Raw genomic sequence first — 16484 nt, forward strand, 5'->3', positions numbered from 1 at the left:
TCCTGTGTCAAGTTTCTTAATCACAGTATATTAAAATATATAGATAGATCAACAAATTCAGGGAGAGGATAATACATCATCTACTTTGTCCTCTTTTACCTAATTTAGCAGCAAACACTTCTTGGACAAGAAACAAAAGGATGAAAGTGACTCCTTTTGTACTAGAACAAGATTGAAAGAAATTCCTTTGTTGGATGCACTAAAGTATATTTCTGCCTCTCTAAAATCTCCTGCATCAGTGGGTAAAGAGGACACAGTGTTAAAGAACAGTCATTCACTGGTCATTAAAACTTGGATAGGTAGAATTATAGGTTGTGGCTCAGCACTTCACTTTGTACCATGTTGCATGCTACCACCTTGGTTTCCAGCTTCCAGCAAACTCACTTTTATCACTAATACCAAAGACACCTTGTTAAGGTGTGACTGGCTTTCCATCTATGCCCCAACAGAGTTTTCAGCATTTCAGGGGCAACTGTTGTAACTGGATCACCCAACAGAATTCTTCTGATGAGGTTTTTAAAGTTATTCTCTGTTTTAAAGAAAAAAGACAGTGAGGGGTGCCATGTTTGTTGTGTCTCAGTAATTCCATGATGAGTTAGCTCAGCTTACAAGTGATAGTGACTTTTTTTGGCCAGCTCTACAACCCCCAGCCTGGTACTTGAAAGTCAACCTGGGCTCTTTCTAGTTCACACAACATTGCCGGGAGCACAACTTCTGTGATCAGACCGTAGTTACCATTTCTACAGGTGGTGCTACAACCAGCTCCCTCTCCCACAGCTGTCTGGGGTCTGATGTGCTAACACCAGTTAAAAAGTACTGAAACTTATTTTTCTCAGGACAATAAGCATGTATGATTGATTCAGAATACACCCAGGGAGAAAATCTGCTCAGTAAGAAGGTGCTATTTTTACAGTCACCTTTCTGACCTTAACTGTACCTTTAAAAACAGGTTGCTTCACTCCTCCGCTACTAAGAAGCAGCAACCAAGACCAACATCAAAAGGATGAAAGATTTTTTTTCCCCTCTTTCGCCAGTCTTGGTTTTCTGACACCTATTACATCTTCTGTTATCTGAGCACAAACTAATGGGAACTGCTTCCTCTGCTGACTGACCCCAATGCTTTTATCTGCTTCACTATTGCTAGCACAAAGATCTTCCGAGATACAATCCAGCTTCTGACCTGTAGATGGAGCATACAAGCTCTCAACAACATATTATGCTTTGAATGGTCAACCACAGTTTCCTTACTCGGAAAATCATCTCCTGTCCAAACACAATTTAGACTCCCATTAGAAGATGAGGTGAAATTAATGTATAAACCCTGTTGGAATCCTAAATTTAAACACAACAAGCTGCCAGGTTTATTCTGATTATGAAGTTATGCTTGTTAGTTAACTCGACTGATCAAGGTTGTGTTGTAATATGACCTAACTTTCTACCAACCTGCCCCAGGAGCTATTTATGCTGTGCATTACCAGATCTAGAACAGAGCCTGGTTGATATGTGTACCAGCTGTCGCTAGACCATCACTCAGCCTGTTAACACGTATCTTAGAGTATGGGTGCACTAGCCTCAATTGATTGCCAACATGAAGTACTTACTTAACATATTTGTACAGGTTAATGTGGATACTCCCCACGCGTTGGATCTATGTTTTTTAACAAGAGATAAACAAAAGTCTGACAAAGACAGGTCCTTATAGTCATGCAAACTAAGAGTCTGTTCCTTTTGCTCTAAAGTGCCTTATAAGTACTGAAGTACAGTAAGTACATAAAGTGACAACTGTACGGCCCTATGGACACATGATACAATCATTGAATCTAGCTATTTTCACTTTAAAGCTTTATGTCTGCACTTAAAAGTTTTACCAGTAAGATTATATTGGTTAGGGGTGCGATTTATCTTTTTACCAAAATAGTTATACCAGTAAAACAACTAGTGTAGATGCAGTTATATCAGTCTAAAAGTGCCTTGTACTGGTATAACTTATTCCCCTTCCCCTGTGGGAATAATCTATACTGGTATAAGCACTTTCATACTTGTATAAAAGTTGTACTGCTTTAATTAGAAATTATGTACCATAACTTCTGTTTGTAGACCAGCCTTTAGGTATTTCCATTGTATCTTTTCCCCCTGGTGATGGTTGTCATTCAGTGATTGTCCTGTGCCAGGATAGAAGGACAGATTGTTATCTAGTAGGTAGAGTTGAGTGGAGAAACTCAGGGTGATCCACTACTGACTCAGGGCATGGCTACACTTGCAGATGTAGAGCGCTTTGAGTTTTCGTGGAGCGCAGTAGGGAAAGTGCTGCATTCTGTCCACACTGACAGCTACAAGCGCACTGGCATGGCCACATTAGCAGCTCTTGCAATGGCCACAGAGAGCAGTGCATTGTGAGGTGGAGTGTGACAGGGAGTGTGTTGTGTGCATGTGGAGGGAGAGAGCGTGGGTTTTTGGGGGGGCTGAGAGCATGTCAGCATGCTGTTTTGTAAGATCAGACAGCAGCAGACTCCCCCCATCCTCCTGTCTCTCTCTCTCACACACAGCATTCCACGGTAATGGTTGGTTTGTCTCGGAGCAGATAAGCAGCCGGCTACCGGAAACGGAGCTTTCAAAGGGCATATCCGCATTCCTGCAGCGATTCCAAAACAATGAGAAGAGTGGCCACTTGACTTAAGGGGATTATGGGACATTTCTGGAGGCTGATCAGAGCTCAATAAAGCAACACCTCGTTCACACTGACGCCCGGTTTCAGCCAAAGCACAACAAGCATTAATCTTCTCGCCGAGGTGGAGTGCCAGGAGTGCTCTAGCCATGGAGTCAGAGCGCTCTACGTGCCTTGCCAGTGTGGACGGGTAGTGAGCTAGGGTGCCAGGGGATGCTTTAATGCGCTCTAACTCGCAAGTGTAGCCAAGCCCTCAGTGAGGAAACTTTCTACCTGGTTCTAAACTGGTTTAAATCATTTAGAGCTGCAGTGAAGACCTGGTTTAAGGAAGCCTGATTTGTTTTTCCTGAACTGGCTTCAAGACCCAGTGTATATATATATATATATATATATATTTAAAATTGGTTTAGTAAAGATGAGCCATGCTGCATTAAACCATCTAAACCCAGGCCTACACTTTGCCTCCCACCAGTTTTAAAATTGACTTAGCTTAACTAGGCTCAATAGCCTTTCTTAAGTCTCTTCAGCTCTGTGCCTCAGACATGAAGTAATGGCTCTAAAGCACCTTGTGATTCTCAAGTAAGATTTGCTCTAGTAAGACAACTCACTGTTAAGCGGCAGCATCTCGGCTACAGATGCATAACTGATTCATTAGATTAATGCTAGTGCAGCTAGCTGGGCACAATGTGACAATATGAAAGGCAATGGTTTCCTTGCTTAGCGTGAGTCTTGGAGTAGAGTAGGTGGGTGAAGAGGCTTTTGGGGAACTGCATGGAAAATGCCACCATTTTCCTTTGAATGTGGCAAGGACTCTTGAGGGGAGTCAGGGCCGAGTTATGGGAACAGTGTGCTACTTCTGTGGAAATAAAACATACTCTAAATTGTTTCTAGTATTGTGCCCATAGAAATATGCTGTAATTTAAGGGCACGGTTCTGCAAGGTGTTGAATACCCTCAGCTCCTATTGAGGTCAGTGAAGCCCTCAAAAGCTTCCGGGATCAGATTCCAGGAGTGTAACATGGGGTAAACTGAGGGCATCACAAGTTGCACAACAACTGGTTTGAATTATATTTTATCCTTTAGTCCAGTTTTGTTTTTTTAATATGCATGGCATTTCCCATGCCAGTAGTAAACAGCATGCACTATAGGTTGTGGAGAAATTTTTATGTGACAGGAGGAAATCTAATACCATTGCCAGAGCTACCTGCTATCAGCCTAGAGCAGCACACCCTATTTCCGCTTCAGCAGAGACTCATCCTGACATAGGGAAGGTGCTGGGGGAAAGTGTCTTCCCTTTTGCTCAGCACATTCCTTTCCAGCAATCTGCTGCTGGTGAAATATCCTGTTCCTGAACTTGCAAGGCTGTTGAAACACAACGCTACAGTTCAGCAAAGCACAAGCAGACTCCCACATTACATGCACAGCCCGGGGAGCACAGCCCAGTGAACAGAGGGTTCGCTGAAGAAAAGGAAATCCTGTGCTCAACTCTTGACCCGATTCTTAAAATCCTTATTGTCTGATAGGATAGCAAGAGGTGCTTGGAGGTCAGTTCACTATCCATATCTAAGAGACAGATGGGGAAAAGAGTTTAATCTTCTTGTTAAACTCCACCCATTAAACCCAAGCCCCACTCACAAACCTGGGGTAGCATTTTGGTTAAAATGATGGCAATAAAATAGTTAACAATATTGACGACTACCATTAGCCTTCAGGGTTAACACCCCATTCAGATAAATGGGATCAGTTTAAGGTTCTCTAATAACTAATGACTATTTCTGCATCCAGTACCTTCAACCCCAAGCACTCAAGTGAGGCCCCCACAAGTGCATGAGATTTTTAAAAATAATAAATTTGGGATTCTTTATGTTTATCTTCTGTTTATTTAATCTTTAGGCAAGGTTGCCTCTGGAATTAGAAATGTCTGTTTTAAAATGGAAGCTGAAATTTTCAGCTTCTATCAGGAGACTCCAGGAGTTGGGGCTTTAAGAAAAACACCAACTATCACGAGACTCCTGATAAAATTGCATGAATTGCCAATATAAAATCTGTAGAAATGGCTGGGCATTCAGGCCAGTACCAGCCTGGTCCTTCTACTATACTCACCTGCTCATTTCCCCCCCAGAAATTGCACAGTGCAATTTGAAAATTAAAGGCACAGTATACTCTTAATTATCCAACTAGGTTGGGGGACATGGATTTTATTGAATAATTGGGACTCCAGATAATCAAGACGGCAGGAACCATTGCTCAGTGGTTTGAGCATTGGCCTGCTAAACCCAGGGTTGTGAGTTCAATCCTTGAGGGGGCCATTTAGAGATCTGGGCCAAAAACTGGGGATTGGTCCTGCTTTGAGCAGGGGGTTGGACTAGATGACCTCCTGAGGTCCCTTCCAGCCCTGATATTCTATGATTCTATGATTGAACAGCAACGTGGCCTCCTCCACCCCCCAGCCAGGGGCTTGCCCTTCTTCCCCTCGCAGTTTGGTGGGAGGTCTCTGCTCAGCCCCCCTCACTCAGTTAGTTATACCCAATCTCTGCAGGCATAAGGAGCGGGGCAGAGCAGGGAAGAGACCCCTGGCCAGGACTCTGCTCTGCTCCCCCCCAGGACCACAGCCTTCCCTGCACCTTGCGCCAGGCAGGGACATGGGGCTGCAGAGGGTTTCCTGCACTGCCTCGGGAACTATTCGGCAGCAGGGGGCCACCCCTATGGCGGGGAGCTCAACCTCTTCACAATCCTGGCTGGGGGTCTCTGTTCTAATATCCTAACTGCTGCATTATCCAAATCCCTTCCTAGTCTCCCAGCATGAGATATGTGGGGTGCAAGGAAGGGATTGGGATAAGGTAGAGGTTCAGATAATAGGTTTACAAATGTAACTAGATTAGATTTCAGGACTGAATGTGATTATGCAGAGCCTATGGCCTTAGGCAGAAGAGCCAAGTGAGTTGCATAAGGAGCAATAACAGGAAAAGTTCAGCTGGCAGCAGTTGCTAAGGGAAATTGTAGAGCAATCAAAACAGGAGAGGGTGAGCCAGTCCCTTCTAGGGATAGTTCCAAATGCCGAATGTGAAGTCAGCAGCAAAAGCTGGAATCATGTCCGGTAAAGTAGTAAAACACTATGCAACCCCATTGTAACACTTGGATTTGAATGAAATATGCTTTTGAATGGAGATGTTCATATTAATTAAATGGAAACAGGCAGCACTTCCATCTGTTAAATCTTAATAAATTAGCTTATTTAAAATCCTTAATCTGCTTCTCACATAAAGATAGATTTTTTTTTGTTGCATATATATGCTGCCTAGATGGAAATGTCTAACTAACTCCTCTCCTAATATTTGAGTGAAATTTAGTGATGGTGAAAGGTGCCAGAATGACAGCCATGGAGGCCAAAGTCTCATGATTTATTGCCTGTTCGGAGAGAAAGCTAATGTATGTGCAGAATAAGGCTTTGCAGCAAGAATTCTGTAACAGGGCGCCGGAACTGGGGGACCAGAGGGCCATGGCTCCATCACTTTTTTTTACTGGCCTTAAGGGCGAGCAGTTGGTCAGAGCAGGGTTGGGGGAAGGGACAGCATAGGGGCACGTCCACAGTTCGGACGCCAGTGACCCCCCACTTTTAGGAAGCTTTCATGGCTCCTGTTCTATAAGAAAGTTTCGTATACTGCTATCTAAAACTATTAGGTGTGTACCTTGCCCGTTACCATAGTATCTGAGCACTGCACAGTCTGCCAGGTATTTATCCTCCCAACAGCCCTGTAAGATGGGGGAAGTACTATTATTGGTATTGATAAAACTATGGCACAGAGAGGCAAAATGAACTGCACAAGGTCACACAGGAAGTCTTTGGCAGAGCAGGGACTTGAATCTAGATCTCCCATATCTTAGGCTGGTGGCCTAACCCCTAGATACAGCCTTCCTGTCTCAGACATAGACTTTGTGTAACTCCTGGATTTATTGACAATGGCCCAGAATTCCCAAGCCTTTTAATTCTATTTTGTGGTGGGTTTTGGTTTCTTTTTAATGAGTAAACTGTTGGGCGTCTTATCTTTGAGCTTTTCAGCACCTGAATGTGCAGCAGGACAGGTGAAAGTGCTGCAAAATGCAGGCAAGTGAAGCAGCATATGCTTCCATGGAAAAAGAAAGGAAGACAGCAGCTGTGAAATCACAGGTGTATGTGATATGGTGCTATTACTGTTACCTAGCAGTTTCCATTGCCCAGTCCCAGCATGCATACGCATGGTCTGGTGAGGGGAAGGAATAAGGCTGCAGATGAAGGCTGGGAGAGCTTCCAGGAAAATGCAGGTGCTGCAGGAAATGGTGTTTCTGATTCTTCCCTTTGAATCCGTATTGACCCAGTACCCTGGCGTAATGTTAGGGGACAATAGTCCAGATGACATTGAAAAATGAAGATCCTGATTACTTCTGGTCATTAAAGATCTTATAGCCCTTATCAAAGCAAAACACCTTGTAATAAGTCCTGGACCTGCCTTACACCTTGTGCTGTTTATACCAATGGGTGTAAATTGCTAATAAAACAGAATGGTAGCATATTACACCCACTTTGTACTCTTGTTGCACAGGGGTAAATGACTATACAAGGTGTAGGAGAATGCAGGTTCAGGGTTTTTGTTCCAGTTTGCGAACTATAGTCTGAATCCCTGAACTCCTGTAGTTTCCAGCTGGAGAAAGTAAGTACCTTTGAGTTTTCCCCTCCCAAACTGTTACAAATGTTGCTGATACAGAATTGCTTCTGTATCTACTGCAGAGCTGGTTCCATTTCAGCAGAAGGCTCCTTTTTGGAGCTGGTTGAAAAACCAGCTTAAAAACTTTGCTTTTTAATTCCAATGTTGGGTGTGTTTGTTTTTTTTTTTAATTCATAATTGACATTATATATGTATACAGCCAGCCAGCTCTACTCCCTATATTCTAGCATTTGTCCCTTCCTTATCTAAACGACTATGTGGTACTGCTGTCAGCCACATTTTACCCTAGAGGGAGCTGAGGTTGAGTGGTGATGTGATTCTGATCCTTTTGGGATGAAGGGTGTTACACAAATGTAAAAGAGGTTCCAGTTGCAGATCTTAACTTCGTTTTACCTTGAGAGTTGTAAAGTGAATGTGGCCAAGAATGAACAAAAGGAAGGGGGGCTTTGGCAGGAGTCTTGGTAAATACCTTGCTTTTCAGTTAAACAAACTCTGAAGTAAGCAGGCACATACCTTGATGTAAAAGTCAATTCTGGCTCCATAACATAGTGATTTGCACACTTTCCTTTTGGAAAATGTTTCCATTCTTTATGTAATTAAATATTCTTATATACTCATGGTTGAGCTAACATTATCCCTTTGCAGACTACACTTTGTCCCTTTTCTAAACAGACCAACTCAAAAGTACTAAATGGAGAGAAAAGTAGGAGGAGAGTGCTATGGACTGGTAGAAATATGTCACTGGCACCAACGCCTGATTCCACTGAAGTGAATGGTCAGACAGTATGGGAACAGGATTTGGTTCATAATGCTGGAACAATGATTCTGTTCCTTATCAGTACACTTAAATTACCTCAGGACTGTGATTGTGACAGTGTTGCTCTATTGATAGGTTTCAGAGTAGCAGCCGTGTTAGTCTGTATCCGCAAAAAGAAAAGGAGGACTTGTGGCACCTTAGAGACTAACAAGTTTATTTGAGCATATTGATAGTGATGCCAGACTGTGACATTAATTGCTCTGAATTTAGAGATGCAGCATTCTTTACTCTGGGGGCATTCTGCGAGAAAAAAAATTGAAAAATCTGTGCTAAAAAATAAAAAATTCTGTACACTATTTTAAAATTCTGCAAAATTCTGCCATTTTATTTGTCAAAATAAAACTACATAATCACACCAGTTTCAATTATTTTGGTAATTTATTTCAAAATATCTGTCAGCAAGGGTGTCTGTAAAAATATAGACACACACAAAAATTCCTGCAGGAGTTAAAGAAACCCCAATGACAATCCAGTTACTGTTTCTCTGCCCCTTTCCCCACCTGAGTCCAGCCAGGGGACAGACACCCATAAACCTCCCCCCCCCCCCCGCCAGTACACCCAGAGCCCAGCCGAGGGGCTGCCCCGACCCAGATATCTGCACCTCATCTCCCACCCTGAGCCCAGTCATAGCCATTGCCTAGATACCCATACCCCCTCCTCCTTCCAGAGCCCAGCTGTGCCCCCCGCAGCCCAGACACCTGCACCCTTCCCACCCACAGATCCAGAGTGAGAAACAGCCTGATGCTTGGTACCAGGCTTACATGCAGTTTCCTGCGCACCACGCTCTTCTTCCCTCAGGGCATGCTGGGAACTGCAGTTGCCAGGAACCCTCTAGCTCTGTCTCTCTCCCCTAGCAGTGTCGTCTATGTGTGAGTTGGGCTCTGTTGGGTCCAGTGGCTCTTAGTGGCAGCTAGCAGCACTGAGGTCCATTTCTGTGAGGGAAAGGAAATTCTGCATGCACGTTAATTTCTGCAAAATTCTGCGTTGCGCAGTGGTGCAGAATTCCCCCAGAAGTATACATTCTGTTCTGCCTGAGGGGACAGAACCTGACCTACTCCTACCTCCTCAGAAACAGCTTGAAACCCAGACCCATCATGCTGAGTGTGCCGCAATAGTGAGCAAGAGGGACCAAATGTTGCACTCTCACACGCACAACTGCCCTCTGAAGTTCCTTTAGTCTTCACTATTTTTGATTAACCTAAATAATGTTGTCTCATCTGCAAAGTTGGATGCACTGCAGTTCTTTCCTTCTTCCAGATGGTTTATAAATCTTCACCATAAGCAATCCCTGTATAGAACTTTAGACTACCCACTTTGGCCTGTGAAAAATTGAACATTTATGTGTACTCTGTTTTCTCTCTTGGCTTGTTTCTAATCCATTACTTTAATTCTTACTCCATTACTATTTTGTTTCAGTAGTAGCCTCTTGTAAGGGACTTTGTCAAATGCTTCTTGCAAGCTCAAAAAAATTGTCAACCAGTTTACCTTCATTCACTGATTTGTTGATGCTCTCAAAGAATTCTAGTAGATTGAAGGGAAAGTCATGATTTTCTTCAACAGAAGCTGTGTTGCCTTGCCTTTATCATATCATTTTCACCCAGGTGTCTAATAATTCTATTTTAAATGATCATGGCAAGCAGTTTTCCTCGTAGTGAAGTAAGGTTGATGGGCTTGTAGCACCCAGGATCATCCTCAGCACCACTTATGAACGTAAGCACAACATTCCCTACTCTCTAATACATTAGCTGATGTTAAGGAGATATTGCAGATTTTTGATAGTGGTTCAGCTACTTCATTCTTAAATTCCTTCAGAACTCTTTGGATGCATATCATCCAGTCCCCTAACTCAATCTATTTAGTTTATCCAAGAGAAGGTGAAGAAGTGACTGCATTATGCTCTACAACTACCTACATGGGATAAAGATTTCTGATAATAGACAGCTCTTAAGGTCATGTCTACATTTACAAGCTATACCGATACAGATCTGCTGCTGCAAGAGCACTCCTGTAGCCACATTATGCCAACGGGATAGAGCTCTCCAGCTGACATAATAACACCAGCTCAACCAGCGGCTGTAGCTATGTTGGTAGGAGAGTGTCTCCCACTGACATAGCGCTGTGCACACTTTTGCCGGGGTAAGCACACTTATGGCGCTCAGGGGTGTGTCTTTTTTCACACCCCCAAGGGACAAAAGTTTTGCTTACATATGTACTAGTGTACTTAATCTAGAAGAAAAAAGGCATAATGAGATGCAATATATGCTGTAGTTCAAACAGGTTTGAGGGGTTTGCTGCAGAATTTACCGGTGAAGTTCTCTGAGGCGTGCTAGGCAGGTGATCAGATCTGATCATCGCGATTACACACCTAGCCTTAAAATCCTTGTTCCAGCATCTTTTGATGCCCGTCCCTCTCCCTCCCCTCCCCCCATCATTGACATTTATAATCTGAATGGAAGCAGAAGGGATAATCAGGGCGGTTGTGTGGAAAGTAGCTACTTGCTGGATGAAAGGGAGGGTGTAAATGTAAGAGGTATTTTCAAAATAACCATGTCCTCAGTGCAATATTTTCTAAACAAAATGTATAGCCTGAGACTACCACACCATTGCTTCTATGTACCAACCTCTTTGGAGCAGGGCCAGTCTTTGTTCTGTGCTTGTACAGAAGCTTAGTCCTGATCCAGGCTGGGGTCCCTAGGTACTGGGGCACTATAAAGAATAATTATTAATGTGGGTGCGAAAGGACAGCAGTGGAGTGGTGACTTAGTGACGGAGGGGCTGGCTCCTCCACGTCTAAAGGGCTATTAAAAAGCCTGACCCAAATGCTGTTTTGACCTACAGTCTGTGCAACCTCAGGGTGACTTCACCGAGGTTGGGGAGGGTTCAATCAGCTGAGAGTTAGTCAAAAGGATGTTGCAAGAAAAAAATGGCATGAAATATTCCGTCAGTTTCCTTTTCGGTTTAGTGACAGTGGAAAGGAAGCCCAGTACGTGGGAGACCCCCTGACTCCACATGCAGGTCACAGGGTAGTTATGTAGTCCATGTGGGGTGATTTTTTTCAAGCCCCACCCAGACATCCGTGCTAACCCTTTGTAACACTGACCCGCCCAGCCCGGGGAACCCCACGCGCCGCTGCCTGGGCAGCCCCCTGGCTGGATGGCAGCGGGAGGGGCTGGGGCTGGGGCTGGGGCTGGAGCTGGAGCTCGCCCGGGGCACAGCGAAGCTCGCCGGAGCGCGGAGCGAGCCGCACCTGCGTTTTCCGAGCGGCGCGGCCCGCTGGGACCAGGGGCGCGCTGTCACGTTTTCCACCGCGGGGGCGGGGGCGTGGGGCTGCGGGCGAGTGAAAGTCTCTCTCCTCCCCGCCCGCGGCCCTGCTCTACTCACAGCGGGGGAAGGAGGAAGAGATCTTGTAAGCAGCTGCGGCTCCGCCCCGAGAGCGCCTCGGCCCACAGGACGCGCGGCCGCCTCAGCTTCCGGGGAGCCCCGCGTCCCGCAGGTAGGAGCCCGGGGGTGCAGGAGTGGCTGGGTCAGGCGAGGGGGGGACAGCGGGGAGCGGCGCAGGAGCGACCGTGGCACTTGGACGGGGCTGGGCGGGAGCCCCCCAAGCTCCTCGCCCCCTTCTTCTGCGGCGCGCCCAGCCCCGACCCACCCTGGCGCCCCGGCCCCAGGCCGGTCTCCCGGCAGCCAGAAGCGAGGGAAACTCCCACCCGCTGAAAGCCCGGGGAGCTGCAGCCGGGCAGAACCAGTCAGACTCCGGCCCCTTGGCTGGAGCGTACCCAGGGTTTCTGGTGTAGCTTGACGGGGGGGCTGCTGCGATTGGACCGCAAACTCGGGGGGGGGGGCGCAGGGACTGTCGGGGCAGGGAATGTCTTTCTGTGCCGTGCAGCACCTAGCACAATGGGGGCCACAGGCAGGGCTGCAATGGCAATGCGTGTCAATTGCACTGCTCAGTGACTACTACTAAAAGGACAGGAGCGGTATGTATATGGGGGGAGGGGAGAAGTATAAAATTCCATATTTACATGCCTCCCTATGCACACATTTTCCTACACTTCTTTTGGGTAGATGCCATGTGATTGCTTCCTGGTAAGCTTCAGGAAAGTGGCTAATACAAATAACCTTCTTGAAATATATTGTTAAATGTTACATAAGTTATAAATGTGCCTTTTAGTCAGCTGAAAGTGTTTCCTCTTCACCTGAATTCCCATCCAGAATGTTGTCACATCACTCGCTCTTCTTAGGTGTGTTGCATTTAATTTCAGAAAGGGGAACTACACACAAATGAGGCGGTTAGTTAAACAGAAATTAAAAGGTACAACACCAAAATTAAAATCCCTGCTAGCTGCATGGAAATTTTTAAAAGACACCATAATAGAGGCTCAATTTAAAAGTATACCCCAAATTAAAAAACCTAGCAATAGACCCAAACAAGTACCACTTTGGCTAAACAACAAAGTGAAAGAAGCAGTGAGAGGCAAAAAGACATCCTTTAAAAAGTGGAAGTTAAATCCTAGAGAGGAAGATAGAAAGTTTTTATAAAGGGAAATCATGCCTCACCAATATACTAGAATTTGAGGGGGTCAGCAAGCACGTGGACAAGGGGGATCCAGTGAATACAGTATATTTCAATTTTTATAAAGCTTTTGACAAGGTCCCTCACAAAAGGCTATTGAGCAAAGTAAGCAGTCATGGGATAAGAGGGAAGGTCCTCTCATGGATTGGTAACTGGTTAAAAGATAGGAAACAAAGGGTAGGGATAAATGGTCAGCTTTCAGAATGGAGAGAGGTAAATAGTAGTGTTCCCCAGGAGTCTGTACTGGGCCCAGACTGAGTCAATATATTCATAAATGATCTGGAAAAGGGGATGAGCAGCGAGGTGGCAAAATTTGCGGATGATACAAAACTACTCAAGATAGTTAAGTCCCAGGCAGACTCTGAAGCTCTACAAAAGGATCTCTCAAAACTGGGTGACTGGGCAACAAAATGGCGGATGAAATTCAATGTTGATAAATACAAAGTAATGCACGTTGGAAAACATAATCCCAACTGTACATATAAAATGATGGGGTTTAAATTAGCTGTTACCGCTCAAGGAGGAGATCCTGGAGTCGTTGTGGATAGTTCTCTGAAAACATCCACTCCATGTGCAGCGGCAGTCAAGTGAACAGAATGTTTGGAATTGGATAGATAAGACAGAAAATATCATATTGCCTCTATGTAAATCCATGGTACTTCCTCATCTTGAATACTGTGTGGAGATGTGGTTACCCCATCTCAAAAAAGATATATTGGAATTGGAAAAGGTTCAGAAAGGGCAACAGAAATTATTAGGGGTATGGGTTTAGTGCCTGCCATATGAGGAGAAATTAATATGACTGGGACTTTTCATCCGGGGGGGAAGGCGACTAAGGGGGGATATATGATCTGATAAAATCATGACTGGTGTGGAGAAAATGAATAAGGAAGTGTTAGTTACTCCTTCTCATAACACAAGAACTGGAGGCCACCAAATGAAATTAATAGGCTGCAGGTTTAAAACAAACAAAAGGAAGTATTTTTTTCACACAATGTACAGTCAACCTGTGGAATACCTTGCCAGAGGATGTTGTGAAGATCAAGACCATAACAGGGTTCAGAAAAGAACTAGATATTCATGGAGGATAAATCCATCAATGGCTATTAGCCAAGATGGGCAGGGATGGTGTCCCTAGCCGTTGTTTGCCAGAAGCTGAGAGCGTGTAACAGGGGATGGATCACTTCATGATTACCTGTTCTGTTCATTTCCTCTGAAGCACCTGGCATTTCCCACTGTCAGAAGACAGGATATTGGGCTAGATGGATCATTGGTCTGACCCAGTATGGCCATTCTTGTGTTCTATGTTCTTATTCATGCTGGGAGGTGCGATTAGCAGTTTGTGTAGCGCTAAACATAGTGGTGTGTCCATTGGTGGCACAGGCGGCCACTTGGCCTGGAGTACAAACCTTCCCGACCACCTGGCCATGTCCTGGGGTGGCAAGTCTAAGCTCTCACCCATGCTACTGTGGACACGCAGCTAACTTTAGGCACTAACGTGGGTACCTCTGTGTGAGCTGAGACACATATTGCAGCTCAAATGTAAACATAGCCAGAGAAACAAACTGTCGAATGAATGGGAATCCCTGCCATGAGGTGGAGCATATACGGGGTGGATCTAGTGTCTCAAGGGGGAATTGCAAGTGATGCTTCAGGAAGTGAGGGGAAACTGCATTGGGAAAAACAGACATGAGAGTGTGCATGGCGGCTCTTTCCCTCAACCCATAAAATATATAAATACAACTGCCATTGGGTAAGCCATCAGAAATAAATGTCCTTAAACCAAGCCTTAAAATACCTATAAGGTTGTTTTCTCTGTTTACAGTGGAGTTATGCTAGCAGAAAACTTGGCCTCATATCTAGCTCCTTATTGAGCAAGGCCGAGTTCCCAGACTCATTGAGGTTCTTTTGGAAATCCCACCTGCTAATCCTATACCTCGTAGTCACCAGAAGTCCTGCATCATGAGAGCCTGTCATGCCTGCAGTGGCTTAAGAGCATAGGTACCAACCTCAGGGCAGACTGTTAAGAACCAGGGCACAAACCTCAAATTGGTTCTGAGTTCTGTACTTAGATTTCACTAGCCAATTATCAAGTGTAAATTCCTCCAGCACTATACCAGCCTTAACATGGAGTCATAGACAGTCCCCTGGGGTACTCTGATCTATTTTGTGATAGATGGTCCCTTACACCAAAAATCACAATAATATTCAGATTAGGACCAGTCCCTTACCCCAGGTCAGTTGCACCTTAGATCTATCACCAAAAACAATGCTTGTAGCCAAGCTTGTAATAAACTGTGTAAAGACTTACTAACTAGGAAAAGGAAATAAGTGTTATTTACAAGGTTGAAGCAGGTAAACATAGATAAAAACACATGGGTTCTGATCTTAAGTTTCCAAAAGTAATAGAGACTTCTATAATAAGCAAACTTTCTGTGTTCTTTAGCACTAACCTAGAGTAAGCACAGGTATTCTTTTGTTTATGCTTAATAATCTTTGCCCTTCAGAGTTCAAGCAGCATAAAAGATACAGTTCATCCTTGATAGGGCTTTTGATTCCTTCCCACCATCTGCAAATTCAGCTGTTGGGAGGAATTCACTTGCACCTCTCCTGGTGGGGAGGGGGGAAGGAGGAGCAGTCAACAAAGTCTTTTGTCCTCTGATGTTCCCCAATGGTTCTCTGGTGGTGGTGGTGGTGGTGGCCTTCTTTTCTTGGGCAGGAGATAATGTCTCCTGCTGGAAACTAATATGTCACATTCAATGCTTCTCTTTTGTCTGGTGACTTAGTTACAAATGCTTCAGTATTGCCTTATAACTAGGACTGACGAGCGATTAAAAAAATTAATCACGATTAATCGTGTGATTAATTGCACTGTTACTTAAATAATAGAACAACATTTATTTATTTTTGGATGTCTACATTTTCAAATATATTGATTTCAGTTACAACACAGAATAAAAAGTGTATAGTGCTCATTGTACATCTATTTTTGATTACAAATATTTGCACTGTAAAAAACAAAATAAATAGTATTTTTCAGTTCACCTCATACAAGTACTGTAGTGCAATCTCTTTATCATGAAAGTTGAACTTACAAATGTAGAATTATGTACAAAAAATTACTGTTTTTTTTTTTAAAAAAAAGCAAAATATTAGAGCCTACGAGTCCACTCAGTTCTCCTTCTTGTTCAGCTAGTTGCTAAAACAAACATGTTTGTTTACATTTAAGGGAGATACTGCTGCCCACTTATTTACAACGTCACCTGAAAGTGAGAACAGGCGTTCGCATGGTACTGTTGTAGCCAGCATTGCAGGATATTTACATGCTTCAACCCCCGTGCCAGAGGACATGCGTCCATGCTGATTATTTATTTATTTATTTTTGGGTAGTTCGGGTTCTGTAGTTTCAGCATCAGAGTGTTGCTCTTTTAAGACTTCTGAAAGCATGCTCCACAACTTGTCCCTCTCAGATTTTGGAAGGCACTTTAGATTCTTAAACCTTGTGTTGAGTGCTGTAGCAATCTTTGCGTTTTGTCAAATCTGCAGTGACAGTGTTCTTAAAACGAACAGCATGTGCTAGGTCATCATCATCCGAGACTGCTATAACATGAAATATTTGGCAGAATGTGGGTAAAACAGAGCAGCAGACATACAATTCTTCCCCAAGGAGTTGTCACAAATTTAATACATAGATATATTTTTTTTTAAATGAGCGGCATAAGTATGGAAG

The 16484-nt window shown here is 44.2% G+C and overlaps 1 protein-coding gene and 1 long non-coding RNA gene across 3 annotated transcripts in view; one reads left to right on the forward strand and one right to left on the reverse strand.

Annotated features, from left to right (window-relative positions):
* Nucleotides 1-11923, reverse strand: part of LOC140914712 (uncharacterized) — a 29143-nt gene extending 17220 nt beyond the window's left edge. Inside the window, exons 1-2 of the long non-coding RNA XR_012159964.1 lie at nt 11566-11923; nt 10806-10890 (exon numbers count right to left, since the gene is read on the reverse strand). This is a non-coding gene — a long non-coding RNA (uncharacterized lncRNA). The remainder of the gene's footprint in view (nt 1-10805; nt 10891-11565) is intronic.
* ANXA11 (annexin A11) overlaps nt 11351-16484 on the forward strand; it is a 57811-nt gene continuing 52677 nt past the window's right edge. The window contains exon 1 of one of the 2 annotated variants that reach the window (XM_073353239.1): nt 11351-11677. The gene's annotated coding sequence lies outside the window, so the exon portion shown is untranslated. Of the gene's footprint in view, nt 11678-12076; nt 12159-16484 lie in introns of those variants that run through there. The other variant, XM_073353240.1, reaches the window with a different exon arrangement.

Source organism: Lepidochelys kempii, chromosome 7 (assembly GCF_965140265.1).
Source record: "Lepidochelys kempii isolate rLepKem1 chromosome 7, rLepKem1.hap2, whole genome shotgun sequence".
In the NCBI taxonomy this organism is placed as follows: domain Eukaryota; kingdom Metazoa; phylum Chordata; order Testudines; family Cheloniidae; genus Lepidochelys; species Lepidochelys kempii.